Raw genomic sequence first — 18,127 nt, 5'->3', positions numbered from 1 at the left:
CTATCTCTGTGACAGCGGATGTGATTCCCGGTGAAGTGTGTGTGCGTGTGTGTGCGTCTGAGCGTGTGTGTACTTATGTGCATTCCTTGCCTTTTATCTGGGTATAGCCTCAGAGCAATTCACAGCCTGTCACTCACTCTCTAGGACTGGCAGTAAGAGCGAGAGGGAAGAGGAGGATGGGGTGCAGAGAGAGAGAGAGAGAGAGAGAGAGAGAGAGAGAGAGAGAGAGAGAAAGAAGGAGAAGGCGAGAGAGAGAGAGAGGGGCGAGCAGCAGGAGAAAGGAGAGAGATTAACGACAATTGGGAGATGGAGAGGGACAGCGAGAGGCTGAGTGGGAGGACAAGAGAAGGAAAAAGGGAGAGATGGTGATATAGAGAGCGGTAGAGGCTGTTTGCTCCCTTGGGTGCATGGGTTAGGGCAGCCCGCGGGCTCAGTTGGCATGCAGCTGGGCACACTGTCGCTCTGTCCCTACGGCAGCCTGTGTGCTCACTGCCTTCCCTCTGAGAGCAGAGGTCGAAGGGAAAGAGGAGTATATGTGTGTGTGTGTGTGTGCGTGTGTGTGTGTGTGTGTGAGTGTGTGTGTGTGGCTGCTGCCTCATCAAAAATGCCAACACTGCTACACCATAGCCTGTATCTGTTTATGGGCTCATTGCTCAGTCCTGTTGTTGCTCAGGGGGACCATTTGCAGTCACACTTGCATAATGATAATAATAGGGTGACTTGGAGTGGTTGTGTGTGTGTGTGTGTGTGTGTGCGCGCAAATGTGTCCAGACGCATGTGTTTATGTCCATCCTGACTCCTTCCAATTCCTCCCCTCGATTCCGTCTGTCCATCCTCGTCCTCTCAGCTCTCCTCATCTCAACCCTGCCCTCCTCCCCTGCAACTCCTCTCCTTCCTGTTCCTGCCCCCCCCCCCCCCTCCTGCCTCCATCCAGCGAGCACCCACACACATGCCCTGGCATGACCCTGCGGGCACACCACAAACTGCCGGGGCACGGCCCACTTTAACCATACACCGGACGAAAGGTGATGATTGCATCACACGCTCCGTCGGCCTCCTCGCTCCTCCGCCGAAACCAACACCCCACCACCCCATCATTAGTTCACATGCCACAGTGGGCGCGCTCATTTTTCTTCCTCCCCTTTTCTAATTTTACAGGGCTGGGTTCATTTTACACCCAGCGCCTTTTTTTCTTCTTCTTTTTTTCTGTAACCGCAGGGTGGTTTGGGCCTACAAAGTATTTTACAGACGGAGGGAGAAAAACAGAGACGCAGCGAGCGAGAGGGCCCTCCTTGTGTAGTCCAGCTTACATGCTCAGTATTATTCTGTTGTAGGGAAAAGATGTAACGAGAAGAAATGGATTAATGCGTGAAATGAAACGCCAAAATGAAAAATAATGTGAAAAGGTAGAAATAAGTTATGAAAGAAACAAAAGAATAAAAAGAAGAAACATTTTACAGGTCCAGAGTCGAGGGCAAAATTCTCCCCTTGTTTGCGTCTTCATCAGAATCAGAATCAGAATCAGAATCAGCTTTGTTTAAGTATGTGAACACACACAAGGAATTTGACCTCATAAACATAACATAACAAACCTTCAACTGGAAAGAACAAGAACAACAAAGAACAGTAAGTTAAAGAATGGTCCAGACTATTATAAATATATATTTAAGTACATATATATATTATATTATTTACAGTGAGGATTTAGGGTGTTCAGTTATGTACAGGTAGTATACTGAACATGATCAGACATTATGGAAACAGTCACAAATGAGGTAAATACTTTTTTTCGAGCAGAATGAAGAAAATAGAACAGGAAAAAGTGGAATTTTCCCACAATGTACTATAATTGTAATGTAATTTTACATTTAATAGTGAAACGCAACTTTATCAATGTAAATTCTGGCAAATTTGATTGATGTTCGACGTCAACGTGCCAGAAAATCATAATACTCAGAGATATTTTATATAAAAATAAAATACTTTTAGGAAGAAGAAGGCTCCTTTATTCCACAGACACTCACTAATTTAATTACTGTAAGTTAATATTCACACGTGGGTTTTAGTGACTTTCATCAAACAGAAGATCTTTTTAAATTCCCAAGCGATCTCATAAACGATTGCAACGTGCGATTGGCACACTGAAACCTGTCTGTTGCACACTTGCCGCACAGGTGTCATTTTTTTGCTTCCAAGGACCAGATTCTTTTCTCTCTCTCTCTCTCTCTCTCTCTCTCTCTCTCTCTCTCTCTCTCTCTCTCTCTCTCTCTCGATCCTGCTCAGTCTCAGGGTCGTGTGTCCAAATGCAAGCCAGTGTAACGAACAGCAGCGCCGCTCTTCCTGCTTAATTCACTCTTCAATAGACGAAGGACAGGATTTTCTAAAAAAGACGAGTGTGTTTAATCACATTTACGTGGAGCTCATATCCCCGGAGCATCTGTGCCCACATATGTGTCTGAAAAGCCAGAAAAATATGTGTCTGCCGTGCCACATTCCTGCCATCTGACTAACCACGTTCCTGCCATAGCCTGGCAATGAAAAGCCTTTACCTTCCAATCCCCACCACATAACCTAGCCCAGCAGTGAACTAAGAGCACAGAAAGCCCATTAAAATGGGAAGTGCATGCCAGCTTCTTAATCGAAACACATGTAAGCCATTAAGAGTACACTTTGAATTCTTCTCTCTGAGCTTAAGGGGGGGAAACAAGACACAGAGGGAGAGACGGAGAGAGACAGAAGATTTGGGATTCTCATCTCACTTATGCAACTTCAAAGTCGATGGCAGAAGGAAAGAAACGCAGATAATAGAAAAAGAGACTTAGACAAAAAAAACATCGAGAAAGTAGAGAGAAACGAGGGCTTTGATTACTGGACTGGATGATGGCAGTGTACGGGGTGTTTAAGAATGAATCCGCACTCTCTCCGTGTCCTCGCATCTTCAAAAAACCCCCCCTCCACATCTTTCAGATGGTTTGGCCGGGGGTCCTTTGAATCGGGACCCTGTGGCGACAGCCCGGCTGGCGGCCAGAGCAACACTCCTCTCTGATGCTGTCTGGAAGTGGCAGGGATCACAGAAGGCCACTTCTGAGCACAGACTCTCTGTGAGGGCTTTCTGTCTGTCTGTCTGTCTGTCTGTCTGTCTGTCTGTCTGTCCGACCGTCTCTCTGTCAATTATCACAGAAATAAGCCCAAACGTCATCCTTCTATTCTGGTCGCCGTGAGAAAACCAAATTAAGTGTTCTTCAAAGTAAGCTTATTATTAATTTTAAAAAATCATTCGGAGGAAGAAGAAGTGCACCGCTTCAGTGCTTTCCTCTCACTTATGTTGTCTCGGTCTGAAATGCTCTGTCTGTGGCTCCTCTCTGTCTCATTGTCTCTTTTATTCCGGCTCTCTTCCTCGATTCGTAATTCCTAATTCAACCTCCCACTGTCTGTGTCTTGTGGTTGTTACATAAGTGAACCCAGCTTCACACATGCATGCACGCACACACACACACACAGTGCCCATTCATAGACCCCTCTCTCTTCTTCGACACACACATTCACAGCATCTTTGTTCAGTTTTAACCGTTGCGTAATGTTGGATTTAGGTTTGTGACATTTTCTTGTGCAAGCAGTCAGTGTGGATTTGACCTGAAAATCTACAGATTCTGTAAGGCTTAGTCACGGTTTTCACGCAAGATAATTACGAGGATTTGTTTTGGCCATGCGAGGTCTAAAATAGATGCACAAAAAATGACCTAGTATCACACGAGGGCCTGTTTTGACCCAGTGCTGGTGTTACATTTTACATTTCTTGGATTCAAAGCAGTAAGCCAGTATTGTGTCGGTGGTCACACGGGGTCAACACTCAAATAAATGCATTTACAAATGAATGAATATTAAATGAATGGAGATAGTAGAGTAGTCTCTGAAATGGTGTCTATTTCTAATACAAATCCAATAAAAAATTTTAATTGATTAAATCATTGTTAAGAGATTCAAAGAGAAAAACAGTAAAGTGTTGATTAACTGTCATCATTTCCCAGTCAAATGCTGTATATATACTGCACAGTATCAATTGTAAAAGCTTGTGGTGAGCCACCTTGATTCCCTTTCTGCTTCTGATGAGATGGATATCATTTATTGGTAAAAAATAGAAAATACTGGCAATGTTAACGGCTGTTCAATCAGGAGAGACTTAATGAGTAGACAAGTATTTATTGACACAAATGCACAATAAAGGTAAGGAAATGTGAACAGTCTTCAACGATTAGACCCCATCGTGACATCACTGTATTTCAGCGGTGCTGTAAAGCCATACGTGGTATCGGATCCCCAATAATGGAGTTTAGACACTGGTGGTGGTGCCGGTGGATGAAAAGAATGGGGCGCTGGAGGTGAATAGGTTGGCGGAGGGTTGCAACTGACAGCAGCAGAACCCTCCCCTGATTAAATAAAGGTTCAAAGGTTTTTGGGGTTTTTTTCCCCTTCACTATCTATGTTGGTTATGAATGAATATCCTTAAAAGTTTGGAAGGGAATTTATGTTTTAGAGGGAATTTAACATTTATAGCATTTTATAGCTACAGGCATTACTGTATTGAGTGGGGGCTTGGCATATGAAGGAGGAAGGATGAGGAGGTGATGTGCCTTTGCTAGATCAACCAGAACCCAGATGTATTCCCTCTGGCGGAGCAACAGCTAAGCTAAAGTCGAGATGTCGTCTAAAAAAAAAAACAAGACACGGTAGCTAGCCTGCTGACTCTAAAAGTTACTCTTCCCTTTGGAGATAAGCAAGACATGTTTCTGGACAATAAGCAGTCTGGCAAACTGCCCCGAAATAGCAACTTACACATAACCACCTTTTTTTCCCTCCCTGGGATCTACTTTTTGGCCCACAGTGGACACCGTCCTCAAATTAATCACTGCTTACTTATACGTAGAGTTGCAGTCTTTTATTCCATTGTTTGGAAACAATATCATCATAGCAACAGACCGCCACGCGCGTTGCGTTTCGGTCATCCTGCCTTCTGTCGGAGTCTTTGTTGTTCCTGTGCCGTCCCGAAAGTGTCATCTGCCCATCATCTACCGCCTGCCTGATCGATCGATTTAGTAAACACTGACGTAAACAATAGTCACACTCATTAAACATACACTATAGGATCCTAAAAAAATTTCCTAGAAGCTGTATCACTTTTATACAGGGGTATTTGAGGCTGTACAGGGGTGTCAGTGGCCCACCGCTGCAGAAAATCCTACATTACATCAGATTAATAATAAAAAAAAAAGATGAATCAACTGTCCCAGACTTCAAGCAAAAAGACACATGAATCTGCCAGTGAACTGTTCTGTCTTTCAGTGTCCTCCAGAAAAGTCCTGAGGTGCAGCTGCATGGGACACACACTACTAGGAGGGAGTTTCACAAACACACAAACACACACACACATTTTATGGGCTATTTCCAAAGTTTTCTTCATCCTTTATTTATTTTCTTTAGTTTTTCTCTTCAGTTGTCCCTTCCTTTTGTTGTTTTGATGTCACTGATGTTTTAATATTTCTCTTCTCTCTTTTTTCCTCCTCCCCTCTCTCTCTCACTGTCAAATCCCTCACGCGCTCTCTTTGAACGCGTGGACGCAACCTCGCATTCACAGGCGCACATCGCAAACACTCATATCCTCTTTTCCCTGTGACCCTCTCCTGAATGTCTCCTTCTCTTCCTTTCTCCCTTCAATATTTTGCGCGTTATTTTCCCTTCCGCTCACATCCTTCTCGCACTCGTCCTTCTTTTCCTCCTGCCTCGTAACTCCTCGTTTGCTGCGTCCTTTAGGACCCCACGTTGGTCGGCCTTGTAGTCTTCTGTGGGCTTATTGACCGGGGGTCGCAAGCAGAGGAATTCCCATTTAGCCTTTCGTCAATGCATCGTAGACATCTGTCGCACATGGCCTCAGTCACACTGACAATAAAGGCCTGGCTCTGCAGCTCTGCTGTCTGTAAACTCCATACACATCCATGAAAGGGAAAATGACAAGTTCAAGGTCTTAACTGCTGTTGAGGTTCGAAACACTTGTAACAACACTCGTGTTTGTGTGTGCACGTACTTGGACATACAGTATTCTGCTAATAATGTGTCTCTGTGCGTTGTATGTGTGCATTTATTTAAGCTGTAAGCTTTCGAATACAATGTATTGTATCGTGACAGTGCGCTTGCAGCTGTGACAGCCGACCAGTCATCACTGTAAACATCATTGACTCTCATCTGAAGCAAACAAAAAACTGTTTGGCTTCCAGCTATTTGTTGTGACACTAAAGGCTCGAACATGCGTCCTCGCGCTTTACATAAGTTAACATAGGTCGGCGTCGTCGACAAATGGTCGCGTGGCTGTTTCTTATATATGTCCACAGGTTTTCACACGCTCATACGTGAGCTGCCTGCTTTTCAGTCGACTCATATTCATACATGAATCATGTATGAGATCAGGTTCATACAAGTGTGCACGGCATCCTCATAACCTTCTCGCTATTGCTCTGCTGATGCCTTTACAGAACGTCTGTGATCAAAGCACTATCTACAAATCTAACTGAAATTAGTGTGCTATAAATGTGAAGCCCCTTGACACAATGGTCTCTGACTGAATGGTGCAGTGATGGAAGAAGTACTCAGGATTAAGTAAAAGTAACAATACAGCATCGGGGAAATACTATGTCAAGAGTTAAGGTCACGCATACAGCAGAACAAGAGAGATTGCCTTTTTTTTTATTTCACACATTCCTCTTCCTTTTCAAACCTGGCACCTGCATCTCTCATAATACAACTATGCCACTGAGTGACATCACTGGAGACCATTTATCTGATTATATGCAGCTTTCTTCAGACAAAAGGTTTTATACTTCTACCTATAAGCACGCTTTGCTGTGCACCGAAAAGTTAAATGACTTATTATGCAAAATCATGATCATTAGTGGATTGTAATTATTGATAAATGAATGTGCACATCCCTTTTATGTTGCAGCTGGTAAACATGGAGCTTTATCAACTAGTTTATACAGCTTAGTCTTTAATACTAATGTAATATATATTGTGAAATTGCATTAACAGTGTTAATTCTTCAAAGTAACGATAGTAGCCAAAGCTTTAAAACAAATTTAGTACAAAATTTGAATACTCAAATAAAATGTCCTTGTGGTATTTCTGTTGCTGCCGCCATCGTAGACGTAGCATTGGCCTGGCTGCTGTCAAAAGCAAAAGAAACAACAGTAATGATCCCAATTTGACCTGGAAACCTTGACCTCAGTGCTATGAAAATGCTTCGTCAAACACCTTGTTGTATTAATAAGTACGCAGGTTTTATTACGAACGTAGTCCCAGTGATGTGGGAGGTCACATATCAGCAGGGTAACAGACTGTGACCCAACACCGGCGCTCTCCATCGAGGGAGCGTCCGTTCACTCTTGTTTTACCTCGGTTTCTATCACTCTCCCTCTTCGCTGTCTTTCCCTCCTGCATCAGCGTGGTTCTTTTTCTTTTGTGGTATTTCCAGTTCCATTGTAACCTGGGGACAGCGACCTTGGAAGACCTGTGTTTGTTGCACAATGGCAGATGTGCTTCCTTTGTGCTGTAATGCAACCTTTCATTCTGCGAAAAAGAGGCCAAATGGCGTTGTGAAAGTGAGATTTAGAGGGGACGAATCTATGCATGTAATGATGGTGTCATTTTTCTTCAGCCATTACACTGTGCAATCAATATTTACTCCAGGATGACAAGTAAAAGCTAAAAAGTTGTCTTTTATCAGTTTGAATACAATACTTGGCTAAATTTACTACATTCCTCCGCTGGCACTTTGCTGCTCGCTAATCCCGGCAAGTACCGACATAAAGTGGCTTGTTTTCGAGATCCGAGTTAAATTCATTGGCGGTTAAATGCTCTGACAGGCGGTTTGTGGCGCGATGTCTGCACGTAGGGTCAGGTGGACAGTCACGTAATGAGCAGACCGAGACGGGCAGACAGAAAGAGGTGGGAGATGAGACAGAAGCTGGAGCAGATGTTAACTGCCCAGCGACATAGCTCAGCGGTAATTGTACAGTGACGGGATTCCTCCTGAGAGAGGAGTCTATATGTGTACGCATACGTCCGTGTTTGTACAGTATTGTACGTGCGTGTGAGGGTGTGCGTGTGCGTGTGTGTGCGCGCGTGTGTGTACATTGCAGCCACAGGCAGACACATGGGAGCCTGAGGAGCGGTGAATATTACAGAGGAGTGGACCACAGAGGGACCAGGCCCACAGCCAACAGACAGGCCCCACTCATAAATCCTCTCCACACTGACGCCTTTCCCCTCTCTCTGTCTCTCCGTCAGTCTGTCTTTTCTTTACTTCTTCCTCTGTCTCTGTTTTGTCTCGCTCACACATTTTGTGTCTTTTTTCTCCCTTTGCTTGGAAACAGGACTTTTTTTTTTTTCCACTTGTGAAATCAATATAACCATGAGTCTATCATATGAAGCAAGTCGTAGCCCTCTGTGTCCATGACCGTGTGCTCTGTAGGCTTATTTGAGTTATAGGAGTTGGCGGGGGGTGGGGGGGGATAAGCCTCCTTCACTGTGAAGGCATCTCACTTGTAAACCGGTGCAATAACACTGTGGTGTGTGTAAAAGATTTCACTATTTAACCGCTCGTGTTCTGCCTTTTTAATTGCGGGCTTGACACATGTACAGGGGATCCTGAAAAACTTGCCATTGTCAGAGCAGACTTTTCAGTACCATTGAGAAAACAGTTTTGTAAATAGGTTTCGAAGCCGTGTGTCTGAAAACCTCATTTAATGTATTTAAATTCTGCGAAGTTTTAACAGACACCGAGATGTACAACTCTGGAAAAAAAACAGAATGCAAAATCCATAAGCGTCTGCTTCGTTTAATCTTCATGGATTTCATTTTAACTCTATGAAATCATCTCGCTCTGCCTGAAGAAACACGTGTCCGCTGGCCGAAATGAAGAAGAAGATTTGACTTTCAGACGTGTGAATTGTCTTAATATAACCGTCTGCAAATGAAGTCTGAAAATGCACATCTGTAATAGTAAAACAAATAATATTGTTACATTACGAGGTCAGTGGATTAGTCTAAAGCTCACACCCAATAAATCGAAATCAAACAAAACACACTTGAATTTGTGTGTATCGGTTCATCCAGCTCCCTGCAGCTGTAGAGATTAAAGATCCGTCTATCCGATCCTGGTTGAGCTCACAAACCGACAACAAAACCTTAACTCTGGACGCCTCACAAACACTGTTGGGCAGAGCGTCCACAGAGGGGGAGGAGATGTGATACTTCTTTCAATGTGGGGACACCGGCGCACATTTTTCTACTTCTTCTGGCAGACATTCATAGTGTTCCATGCGGTTGCTCCGATGACAGAAATAGTTGTGTTGAGAACAAAGAAAGAGAGCTGCTGGAGAGCTCGAAGCTCGGACCTTGCCTCCTTCCTCACCCCCACACAGCTGAGCGATCGTGGCGGGAATCTGGGAACCGTCAAAAACGCTGTTGGTATCGCTAGGTGGAACTGTGAAAGAGGGGAAAGGTAACAGTCAAGAAGCCACTATCACACACACCACGCTGGACCTTGTTATTTGTTTACAGTCTTGTTCCTGGAAGTCGGCCACTGTGATTTAAGTTATGATTGAACCAAAGTGTAGCCTGTCAAGTTTCTAGTCCAAGGCATTTATGGATGTGTAATTACCAAACCTGACACAGGCTGTTTACACCTAGCATTAACATGCATCAGAGCTGATCCGATCACAAGAGAACAGCTCACAGTACGTCAGTTCACACCTCGCATTACAATGCATCTCCACATGCGTCTCGAGCGACCGCTTGTGATTGAATCCCACAATCACACTCACAGAAACGTGTGCATCGCTGGAACAAGTGGACGTCATTTCGTACAAGAAAAGAAATAACAATGTATTACGTTTGCGGCCAAAATAAAGAATTTGTACATTTTCAAAGGAGCTCTTGGGAACAAGAAGCAGTCCTATATTGGTTGTTGTTTACTGTGTTTGGAAAATCTCACGTTTACCATCAAGTTATTAAGAGCGTACCATCGCTGTTTGGCAAATCTCTTAAAATTCAGCGTTTTCATTAAGGGAGTCTGGGGATATTGCAGTTACTAGTTATATGGTGAAATCAGTTGAAACGGACGGTTCATGTACATCTGCTGCTTATCTTGACAAAAAAAAAAAAAAGAGCCCAAACACATAATTTGCAGTAGTTCTGACAGAGAGTAGACTGGCAGCCTTCACACCAACAAATGACAGTTGGGGGGATCTCAGTTGCACACAAATTGCATGTTGCAGGATTTGTCGTTGGATCTCTCTGGTTTTTTTTTTTCTCTCCATTCTGTCTTGTCTTTCTAGCTAGCTAGCGTGAATATCCTCTGCTCGGATATCTGAACAAAAAAAAAAGAACCATCGTTTATTGACAGCCGGGCTGAAGAAAACGATCGGGGAAGAAACACTTTCTCGCTGCAGAAATGATATTTGTGTAGATGCTGCACAAAGCACACCCCGGCGGTGCAACTTAAACGTAGAAAGGCTATTGTTCCTGTCCACCCGTCCACTCTGACCTCCTCCCTCCTCTCCCCTCGACTGAGGTGTCAGAGAGGCAGAGATCTTTTCAGCAGGCAAAATGTGTTGTGAGTGGCAGAAATGAGATTGATTTTAATCAGAGAGCCTATAATTACATTGCTGCTGTTGTTGTCACTGATGCTGACAACAGCCAGCCCTCCTGTCTGCCTGTCCCTCAGAACGACTATATCTCTTTGTCTTCCTGCCCCGGAGCCCGTCTCACCGTCAGTCTGCCGGTGTCTCACTCTGCCTCTCTGTGAACCTGCTACCTGCTCTCCTGTCTGCCTTACGTCTCCCCTCTTAAAGCATGTTTCTTTTGTCCCTATTCTTCGAATCTCCATGTAATAAGCAGCGTAATTACTTGTTTCATTTCATGTCCCTCTGACACACACATACAGGAATGCTTTTTTGCCAGAAGCGGACAAAGGCAGCTCAGCAGCCTTGGAATGGCAGCTCAGAACACATGACCTTCTGCTGAAGTTTGTTGTTCCTGCTTCCTGTCTGACTCGTCTGCGTGCTTGCAGCCTATACTCTCCGCTGTAATGAGTGACCTTGTACATAGCAAGACTTCCTCTTTTTTTTTTTTTTTTTTTTTAACAACACCTGCCTTTGACTCCATCTGCGGGTCTACACTCAGATATTCACATTACTGAATAAAGCACCCAAATTGTCTTGGTGTCATTCAGTGCTGATTCACACTGTGTAGACAAACAGTGTAGTTTTTGCACAATGTAAACTTTTCTTTTCGTTTTTTATGTCTTTTCTGTCTTTTTCTGTCAAGCAAAGCCAAAAACATGTCAACGTCAAAAAGGGATGACACATGTGACCTTTAAAAACTGGTCAAAGTATATTCAGTTGATTTATTTCGAGGGACAGTATGTATAAGAATGGGCCATCTTGAATTCACACTCCCAACAAATAAGAGCGACATGTCGCCAGAGTAACTGCTAACTGCTGCTGACTGCATTCTGTTTATACATCCATGGCTGTAGCTACTGTTAGCTCGTTAGCTCGGTTAGCGGAGCAGCTAGCCAGACTACCCAAGGGAATGTCGGTGTGGACAATGCTAGGCACAGGAGCTTTGGACTGCTTAGAGAAAGATGTTCTCAGGCCCATGGCTAGCTGGTTAGCATGCTAACTTCACAGATCATAAACGCCTTTGACATTACGGCAAAAGTTTGATTTCCTTACATTCAGCTGATTTTCTTTTCAGGTTATTTTTTGACAGTTTTAAACTATACTGTTTACATATTGCACCTTTAACATTTCTAATATTTTTCTGATCCAAGCTGAAAGTGTCTGAGAAGCAGTGCCAAAACAAGAACTTCAAAAGGTTTAGCTGTGTTAGCATGCCATGTGTTATACTGTACAAGTGTTAGCATTTAATTATAAAATCCCTAACCCTAACTCCCATGTGCGTTGGGCTCAACAGCTGACCAATTAGAGTTTCTGCTGCTACATATGGGGACCCAAGGTGTTCAGTATGCAATGATTAAATTTAACGTCATACATTTAAATCATATGAACCAGGGAAGCACGAGAGTAGAGTAGGCATAACAACATGTTCATTCCACAACAGGAGAGAAATTATGTTTTCTGCTTGTATCAGCCTCTGGAATCAGCCAAAGTGGTTTGGAAAATATCGTCATATTGGCGGACAACAATCTAACACTGTGTAAGCTAATATTAATAAATACATTCACCACTTGCGACAGAAAAGCTTTTTAAAAAGGACATTTGCAGCTTACAACTGCTACAACAAAATAAAAATGATCTGGAAATATAAGCGTATGAAATCGTGACTTTAAACATTTATTGGACTATTCACAATTTTTGTGCTCATATTGCACTTTTATTCTTTATTCATTCATATGATTATTTATTTCATTTTGTCATATTTATTTATCTAAACTAAACTGCGCTGTACAGAGCTTCTATGTCTCAAAGTGTGAATGTTGATGAACGAGGTGAACTGTGAGATGGAATGGGAGTAAAAGACGAGCTAAGAATTAAAAATCTCTTTGATGATGAATTATACAATTCAAAAATCTATTTTTAATTGAACATTTACGAGCAGAATTAGGAGACTGAATAATTCATTTGCAGATTTAATGGTTTTTCTTCATTTGGAGTTTTTGTACGCATAAATCAAATGCAAGTTTAATCAGCTGATTTACAATTGCTTTTCTAAATTTATCAATTTATAAATCGAGTGTAATTAAACAATAATAGTATATAACCATTCTGGTGATGCACTACAGACTCAACAGACCACTTAAAAAAGGTTTTAGTATTTTTAAAAATGCGATACAAGATTTGATTCTCTCTCACTTCCGATAAACCTTCACGTCGTTTTAAGCTTCTCTTGTATTCAGGCTTTAGTGGTTCTAGTTTAGTCGGTGCAATGACTGATTTTGTGTCGCTAAAAATGTCAGGAAGAAGCGAAACTTAAAATCTAATGGGATCTTCTAAAATTAGAGCCGCAGGTCTCCGTTGTGTTCGGGGCCAAGAGGTCCCGTGGCCCTCCTTGTTCAGGAGCCGGTGAGTCCGTCTGCCTGTTCATGTTTGACATGGCAGGGTGCAGCGTGGTGAACTCTGCTGCCCGGCGGTGCAGAGGACTTGCGACACTGCTTATCCCCCCCACACATTGAGATGCCAACGCCGCTAGCAAAGACAGGATGGCATTAGGTCAACTCCTCTCTTCTCCCTCCATCACCCTCAGTGCCAGTGGGAGGAGCGGACTCCCAGTGAAATGACTGTGATTCCCTCATAAACAAGGTCAGAGCGACTGGAAATCGGAGAGTTGGGGAGAGTTTGGACCAAAGACGCCAAAGGGAGGGGGGAGAGGACAAGCTGAGAGACGTAGCAGGGGAATAAAAAAAGAGGATGGGTGAGTCAGGGTGGAAGGGAGGAGGTGGGGGGAGTAACTGAGAGAAAGAAGGGAAAAAGAGAGGGAGATTTGAGAGACAGAAGGAAAAGGCAGTATTAATATTCGCAGACTCCCAGCGCTTCCTAAATATTTTATTACTTCCAGCTGTTTGATGTTAAGGAGACTCACCAGAGAGCCCCCCCTCACACACACACACACACACACACACACACACACACACTATAAAAGTGGATGCACGCGCACACATCACAAAGCCACTTTCACAAACCCACATGCAAGTAAATACCAACACACACACACACACACACACAAACAAAAAAGTCACAAACTCACATGAACACCAACACACTTCCAACGCGCACCCGCGCAAGACCGAAATTACACATACGCGCGCAGCAGGAAACGCACAATAAAACCATGCATGTTTACAGCCCCAAACTAGTACATACCAAACCACATGCAGCACGGATACACCAGCCATAACACACAAAAGTAAAAAAAAAAATGCATTCAGAAGAAACTGTCCCGCGCGCACACCAACGCACGCCGCCGACTGTACATCGATCATAATCTGTCTTTAAGGATTTCTGTCACGTTTATTCATTTATTTATTGGCTTATTTATTTATTTGTGTATTCATTATTCGTCCGGACTGACTCTCCTTTTTTATTTTTCGCGAGCCAGGCTCCGAGGGGAGAGCCGGGGAGAACATTCATCTTCTGATGAGAGCAGTCATTAATTCAGAACAGGCCCGTCCCTCGCACTCTCCCTCTGTCAGAGTGTCTCTTTCTCTCTGTCCATCAGACGGGCTCCCTCGCTGTCTGTCTCTGCCCATCAGACCGACTTTCTGCCACTACCTCTCCCCTTGCTGTGTCGCTCTGTCTCTTCCTTCTCTGGGTTTTTCCAGTCACTCCCAGTCTCAGACAGTGTCACTCTCTCTCTCTGTCTCTCTCCATGAGTTTCCCGGCAATGTATTCTTCTTCTTCTGCATCTCCATGCCCATACTGAGTGGGCAAATTATGAAACTGCTGTTCACCCCTGACGACGACGTGGATTCCGACTCTGCATCAGAGTTTTCAGGTCATTTTCATAGACGGATCTAAACGCCAAAATAGAAAAAGTGGCTAAATCTTGTCTTCGGTGAGTTGACGAAAAACACAGCTGTGCATCTCAGCCACCATCTGGGACGGATGCAGTGTGGTCACTTTGATTAAAACCTTCGCTCTGTCTTCTCCTCCTCTCTATCATCACCTGTACTGTGTTTAAATGCAGCCAACCTCCGTTCTGTCAGGCGACTGAAAGCTCAGATTTACCTGTCCACGCCCCATAGTGAACCTCTCTTGATCTGAATAGCAGCACCCACGTGATCATCCAAGGCTCGTTTCGAGAGATACATTTGTGATTTTGAAGGTCTATCCGATGCCAAAAAAGAAGACTGCGCGGCGGTTTATAACACTACAGTATTTGTATTTTACGACTCTGGGAAAGTTATTACAGAGACAATCGTTTTATCTCCCATCTCACGTTACTTAAAGTAATCTACCAGGAATGTGCGCTTTGGATTTTACAGTCGAGGTCCAAAGGTTATTTACACTGAGTGAGGGAAGTGCATTTTATGGCATATTTTATATTATTGTAATTCTTTCTGCAGCTGTTTTTATTATCGAGCGTCAAAATCCAACCCCTGGATCAGTTCTCCAGAAGTTTTTTCCACTCATGTTCCAGAACTTTGCCGTCAAAGATTTCCGACCGTCCCGAAGTGAATGCAAACCTCCCCGAGATCAAAATGTTGCATCTTTACTTTTTAACGATCATCTACAGTTGTTTAGTTAAAAGTTCAAATAACTTACTCATCTATTTGCAATAAACGTGTTGCTCTTTCACGTTAAGCCGCACTTGTTTAATGATTCACGATCCCCCTGAACAGGAAGCTCTCAGGTCTGCTGTGCGTTTAGCTCCGTTACCTGTTCAGCTCCTTCAGCAAAAACACACCAGCAGGATTCTGGTGTCCAGCAGCTGCTGATGGCTAACTAGCTCCCTTCCTGCTGATATCAACACGTTTTTATTGTTCACAATGTAGTGCTATCAGGGGACGAACAGGTCCATAGCCCATCTATACTGAGTTTCCTACATGTTTCTGAGATTTGAATGGATCGTATTCTTCAATGGTCTTGTTGGGTAGCGAGCAGGTGATAGTAAAGATGCATTAAAAGACACACTGTTGGAGTCTTTTTGTTGCTTGTCCGTTTGTCGTTCTTACCTTGTGCATTTGCTTTTTCAGCTATCCATACATTTTCTGGCCACACTCTGGTTGTATCTTTTAATCACCCGTCTTGGCAGAATTGGTAAATCTTTTTTTTTATTTACGTTGAGGGCAGGACTTTGGAAAGACCATTCCAAAAGTTTAAAATACTGCGAGGAACAATTTTACTAGTCTGGACTGTCACCAGGGAGACAGTCTTTCAACCCTTATCTCAAAGATCTTGGGGTAAACAGTAAAAAAAAACCACGGCATTCACATTACAAAATAATCCATCAGGAATGTGTGCTTGCATGACGCCATTACAGAATGACACTGCATTGTGTTGAGCGAAGGAAGTTGTGTTGGTTTGTCAGCAGGATGCCATAACGGAGGATGGGTCTCAGCAAAGAACATACCCCATTAACTTGTGGTGTGGATCCAGATAAAGGGACGGATCCAGGCTTTTTTTTTCTGGATTTCGTGAGTTTAAATTACGTTTAAGCACTGATGATTGATTTATAATTGAAAGTGATACAGAGTAAGGGGTGGTTTGATTTTGGATATTGCTTGATTGAACTAACCGGGACTGTTGTCGGAGGTGTGCGCTCTATTCAGATCCTCAGAAGAGCCACAGCTGACCTCGGTGGTCTCACTGGAATGAATGAGGGGGGGCTGCGTTTTTTTTTTCACACAGCGCCATGTTGGTCCTAACGTAGCCCTCTAACTTGTATCCCCCCTCTTGTTCTTTCCCTCTATCTCTCCTCCTCTGATCCGTCTACCCCCCGTGTTCCCGAGCCTGTTAATCAGCAGATTGTTAATGAAGGCCCGAGTTCAAAGACGCGCAGAGCGGGAGAGGGAGAAGGAGGCGCAGAGCGTCGAGATCGGGGAGGAGTTTTGGACCAACTGTCTGTTTGTCAAAACATGTCCACTTGTCTGTCTCTTTGCCCGTCCTCTCCTCTGATGTGAGTCCCTCAATGAGCTCCCCGCGAGCACCACAACACAGCGTTTGCTCTTTGGGTTTTCCCTTTCATGTTCCATTAAAAGTGAGCGAGGAAGGAGACAGAGAGACAGCCAGAGAGCGCGCGAGAGAGATTAATTACATGTTTCGATAATGGAGATTAATTAGTATTATTTAAACATTGACAGTATCAACTAGATGTCAAGCATTTTGTGAAGCGCACACTGGAGTTCTCACTTTTAATGGGTAAATGCATGTCTCTCCGTGGCAGCCTAAAAGTCGTCCCTTCACAGATTTCCCCTCCTTCCACCACTCCTTCAATACTGTACATCAACTGCGCTGGCATCCGAAATTGTTGTTTTCGTGCATATCATTTCATGTTTATTCCTACCTATATTAAGCTTTGCCGGCTTGAAATAGTCCTCCCTGACATTTATCTTCCACTGCTTCTCCAGTACATACACAAACCACAGCTTTCATGAAAGACGGCGGCGGCGCGGAGAGAGAAAACTCTCAAAGTGGAAACGGTCAAGTTAAAAGCACTAACGAGTCAAACCCTTCCCCTCCCCCTCCATTCTCCTGATGGATGCCGACACAAAAGTGAAAATACAGCGAGGCGAAAATCAAATAGCGGTGGTGAAGATGTCACACAGCCCGCGAAAAAAAAAAAAAAAAAAAAAAAAATGCCAGTGCTCTCCAGTCGTGGCCCCAATTTGAGAAGGTGACAGGAAGCAGCGAGGGGAGAGGGAGAAAGAAGGCAGAGAGTTACTGTAGAGAGGAGAGCGTGCAGCTCTCAAACCACAGCCCGACACCACAGGCCGACTTCACCCTTTTTTTAACAGCACCACGTTTCCCCAAAATGTATCAGATGTAGCACGTGATAGCCAAATGGCAGTGAAATCTCTGATAAATCCAGGGACCAGGGTTTTCTCCCCAAGGGAACGGCTGTCTGCTAGAATCATTAACCAGGGAGTGACGAGAAGATCTGTTCAAATAACTATAATAACTAAAAATAACTCAAACATATTGGCACTCACAGCCTTCGTACGTGCTCAACCGCGTAGCAACACATAAAAAATGTGCACATGCAAAAACCCGCTCTCAACAACAGTGAACTGGGCAAGAACAGGCAAATTTAGAAATATACCGGGATTGGGACGGGACAGAAGTCATTTTTTGGGGGGGGAGTGGGATGAGACAGGAGTGAAAGTCTACTCCTGTGTGACCTTCTCTCAAAATAATAATAAAATAATCCTGTCCCGTTCCTCGAAAGTAACATCTGTCCAGTTCTGTTCCCGTGTTGTGTGCCGTCAGTCCACAGTCCGCACAAGTCAAGGACTGGTCAGGTGGCTGCTAAGAGAACAGTATTAAAAAAAAAAAATGTAAAAGACAGAATAGCTGCTGGCATTATTCTCAAAATTAAGAAAACAGGGCTCATTTTA

This window comes from Sparus aurata, chromosome 17 (assembly GCF_900880675.1).
Source record: "Sparus aurata chromosome 17, fSpaAur1.1, whole genome shotgun sequence".
NCBI classification, from domain to species: domain Eukaryota; kingdom Metazoa; phylum Chordata; class Actinopteri; order Spariformes; family Sparidae; genus Sparus; species Sparus aurata.
The sequence above is the reverse complement of the archived record's forward strand: the minus strand, read 5'-3'. Positions refer to the sequence as shown.